This window comes from Pseudophryne corroboree (assembly GCF_028390025.1).
Source record: "Pseudophryne corroboree isolate aPseCor3 chromosome 10 unlocalized genomic scaffold, aPseCor3.hap2 SUPER_10_unloc_3, whole genome shotgun sequence".
Lineage (NCBI taxonomy): Eukaryota > Metazoa > Chordata > Amphibia > Anura > Myobatrachidae > Pseudophryne > Pseudophryne corroboree.
The window spans coordinates 268,896-273,784 of record NW_026967474.1 but is presented as its reverse complement, the minus strand read 5'-3'; positions in this window follow the sequence as shown (position 1 = coordinate 273,784).

The following is a 4,889-nucleotide window of genomic DNA, read 5'->3' as shown; positions in this document are numbered from 1 at the left end:
GGAAATATGGCCCATCATTTGCAAAAAAAATAGATGGAGCAAATATGGAGTACCCCTACTTTCTAGACTATCCATTCATAAGATGGATGAAGGCCCAAATTCATACAGGTTTAGACTAAACATAGTGAACCCTAGCAGAAGCGACAATGAGACTTATGTACTTGGTATATGGTGGCTATTACTAACCCTACCTTTGAAGACACCCTAGCTATTGAAACTGGTTTCCCTGACATTAATTTTTGGTTGGAATGGATGAAGTATAGTGCTAACAAACACAATAAAAGCAACTGTTATGTCTGTGGCAAATCTAGGCCCCACCTAGGTACAGTGCCCCTTAATATACCCCTAGAACAGGAAAATTGTTTTTTCAGCCTTTTTAATGATCACCGATGACCCCACTCCTCCCTCTAATACTCCTGCTAATCGAAAGAAAAGAGCACTCCCAGGAGGTAGCTTTGACCCCCACGTATACATTGATGCTATAGGGGTCCCAAGAGGTGTTCCAAATGAGTTCAAAGCTAGAGATGAGGTGGCTGCGGGTTTTGAGTCATTATTTCCTATAGTAACTGTAAATAAAAACGTAGCCTGGATTAATTATATATATTATAATCAACAAAGATTTGTTAATGATACCAAAGATGCTCTTAAAGGTATAGCTGAACAGCTAGAAGCCACTTCCCAAATGACATTTCAAAATAGAATGGCCCTTGACATGATCCTAGCAGAAAAAGGCGGTACATGTGTTTACATTAGTAAGGTGGAAGGCTGTTGTACATATATTCCTGACAACACTGGTCCCAATGGTAAGGTTACTTTAGCCATAAACGAGTTAGAAACCTTATCCATAGAACTTAAGAAAAATTCAGGTATTGATAACCCATGGAGCCAATATTTTGGATGGTTTGAAAATTGGAAACAGGCTCTTGTGCAAATAAGCATATTCATACTTGTAACTTTAATTCTTGTAGGCATTATAGTTTATTGTGTAATCCCCTGTGGAAAGAAACTTACCTCCAAAGGCATTGATAAGGCCCTGATGTACTATGATATAACCACCAGTCCTGTCACCTCCTCTGATAGTAAGGGACCCGACGATTATGTCCAATATCTCAAGAACTGGAGGAACAAGAAAGGAGCCTCACTCAAGAATCATGTCATATAATAATCATGATTCTAAGAGGGGATTGAAGGGTTAGCTCTTCTGTCTTGGTACATATTACTTTTTATATGATCAATTTCCTTATAATAAGTATAGTGTAAAAGTGAATATTTCTACCTCCCTAATGAAGGGTTAAACATGCTATATGAATTGTTATGTGTTTGAATAGACACGTACGCACTCTCTACAAGATGCCTTTGTCTGTTCATATAATATAAGGCTTGTGTGTGTCTTATCTTCAAGGACAATTACATACCAGATCAAAACTGTTACTTCTGTGTGTTACTAAAATATCCTGCATGTAATGTCGTATGCTACTTCTATTTATCCAATCATATGCTTGCACATATTGTATACACCCATGTTTCTTTTCTATATAGTACTCTGTAATTTATTAAATAAACAGTGTGAATTTTTACTGCTTGTGTTGTGCATGTAACTGATAGCGTAAAGGTTTACACTCCCAGACGTCTGAGAGGCCATCACATCGAGGGTTAAAGAATATAAGGGCAGATCCTTTCAATGACCTACAGTATACTCTCTGTACAGCCCTGTGTGTGGGTGAGTGCTGCATGTGGTAGTGATGTGAATGACTTACAGTATACTCTGTGTACAGCCCTGTGTGTGGGTGAGTGCTGCATGTGGTAGTGATGTGAATGACCTACAGTATACTCTGTGTACAGCCCTGTGCGTGGGTGAGTGCTGCATGTGGTAGTGATGTGAATGACCTGAAGTATACTCTGTGTACAGCCCTGTGCGTGGGTGAGTGCTTCATGTGGGAGTGATGTGAATGACCTACAGTATACGCTGTGTACAGCCCTGTGCGTGGGTGAGTGCTTCATGTGGGAGTGATGTGAATGACCTACAGTATACTCTCTGTACAGCCCTGTGTGTGGGTGAGTGCTGCATGTGGTAGTGATGTGAATGACTTACAGTATACTCTGTGTACAGCCCTGTGTGTGGGTGAGTGCTGCATGTGGTAGTGATGTGAATGACCTGAAGTATACTCTGTGTACAGCCCTGTGCGTGGGTGAGTGCTGCATGTGGTAGTGATGTGAATGACCTGAAGTATACTCTGTGTACAGCCCTGTGCGTGGGTGAGTGCTTCATGTGGGAGCGATGTGAATGACCTACAGTATACTCTGTGTACAGCCCTGTGTGTGGGTGAGTGCTGCATGTGGTAGTGATGTGAATGACCTGAAGTATACTCTGTGTACAGCCCTGTGCGTGGGTGCGTGCTTCATGTGGGAGTGATGTGAATGACTTACAGTATACTCTGTGTACAGCCCTGTGCGTGGGTGAGTGCTGCATGTGGTAGTGATGTGAATGACCTGAAGTATACTCTGTGTACAGCCCTGTGCGTGGGTGAGTGCTTCATGTGGGAGTGATGTGAATGACCTACAGTATACTCTGTGTACAGCCCTGTGCGTGTGTGGGTGCTTCATGTGGTAGTGATGTGAATGACTTACAGTATACGCTGTGTACAGCCCTGTGCGTGGGTGAGTGCTTCATGTGGGAGTGATGTGAATGACCTACAGTATACTCTGTGTACAGCCCTGTGCGTGGGTGAGTTCTGCATGTGGGAGTGATGTGAATGACTTACGGTATACTCTCTGTACAGCACTGTGCGTGGGTGAGTGCTTCATGTGGGAGTGATGTGAATGACCTACAGTATACTCTGTGTACAGCCCTGTGCGTGGGTGAGTGCTTCATGTGGGAGTGATGTGAATGACTTACAGTATACTCTGTGTACAGCCCTGTGCGTGGGTGAGTGCTTCATGTGGGAGTGATGTGAATGACTTACAGTATACTCTCTGTACAGCCCTGTGCGTGGGTGAGTGCTTCATGTGGGAGTGATGTGAATGACTTACAGTATACTCTGTGTACAGCCCTGTGCGTGGGTGAGTGCTTCATGTGGTAGTGATGTGAATGACTTACAGTATACTCTCTGTACTGCCCTGTGCGTGGGTGAGTGCTGCATGTGGGAGTGATGTGAATGACTTACAGTATACTCTCTGTACAGCCCTGTGCGTGGGTGAGTGCTTCATGTGGGAGTGATGTGAATGACTTACAGTATACTCTGTGTACAGCCCTGTGCGTGGGTGAGTGCTGCATGTGGGAGTGATGTGAATGACCTGAAGTATACTCTGTGTACAGCCCTGTGTGTGGGTGAGTGCTTCATGTGGGAGTGATGTGAATGACCTGAAGTATACTCTGTGTACAGCCCTGTGCGTGGGTGAGTGCTTCATGTGGGAGTGATGTGAATGACTTACAGTATACTCTGTGTACAGCCCTGTGCGTGGGTGAGTGCTTCATGTGGTAGTGATGTGAATGACTTACAGTATACTCTGTGTACAGTCCTGTGCGTGGGTGAGTGCTTCATGTGGGAGTGATGTGAATGACCTACAGTATACTCTGTGTACAGCCCTGTGCGTGGGTGAGTGCTTCATGTGGGAGTGATGTGAATGACTTACAGTATACTCTGTGTACAGCCCTGTGCGTGGGTGAGTGCTTCATGTGGGAGTGATGTGAATGACTTACAGTATACTCTGTACAGCCCTGTGCGTGGGTGAGTGCTTCATGTGGGAGTGATGTGAATGACCTACAGTATACTCTGTGTACAGCCCTGTGTGTGGGTGAGTGCTTCATGTGGGAGTGATGTGAATGACCTACAGTATACTCTGTGTACAGCCATGTGCGTGGGTGAGTGCTTCATGTGGGAGTGATGTGAATGACTTACAGTATACTCTGTGTACAGCCCTGTGTGTGGGTGAGTGCTTCATGTGGGAGTGATGTGAATGACGTACAGTATACTCTGTGTACAGCCCTGTGTGTGGGTGAGTGCTGCATGTGGGAGTGATGTGAATGACCTACAGTATACTCTGTGTACAGCCCTGTGCGTGGGTGAGTGCTGCATGTGGGAGTGATGTGAATGACCTACAGTATACTCTGTGTACAGCCCTGTGCGTGGGTGAGTGCTTCATGTGGGAGTGATGTGAATGACTTACAGTATACTCTCTGTACAGCCCTGTGCGTGGGTGAGTGCTTCATGTGGGAGTGATGTGAATGACCTACAGTATACGCTCTGTACAGCCCTGTGTGTGGGTGAGTGCTTCATGTGGGAGTGATGTGAATGACTTACAGTATACTCTGTGTACAGCCCTGTGTGTGGGTGAGTGCTTCATGTGGGAGTGATGTGAATGACCTACAGTATACTCTCTGTACATCCCTGTGTGTGGGTGGGTGCTTCATGTGGGGGTGATGTGAATGACCTACAGTATACTCTGTGTACAGCCCTGTGTGTGGGTGAGTGCTGCATGTGGGAGTGATGTGAATGACCTACAGTATACTCTGTGTACAGCCCTGTGCGTGGGTGAGTGCTTCATGTGGGAGTGATGTGAATGACTTACAGTATACTCTGTACAGCCCTGTGCGTGGGTGAGTGCTTCATGTGGGAGTGATGTGAATGACCTACAGTATACTTTCTATACAGCCCTGTGCGTGGGTGAGTGCTTCATGTGGGAGTGATGTGAATGACTTACAGTATACTCTGTGTATAGCCCTGTGCGTGGGTGAGTGCTTCATGTGGGAGTGATGTGAATGACCTACAGTATACTCTGTGTACAGCCCTGTGCGTGGGTGAGTGCTTCATGTGGGAGTGATGTGAATGACCTACAGTATACTCTGTGTACAGCCCTGTGTGTGGGTGAGTGCTTCATGTGGGAGTGAT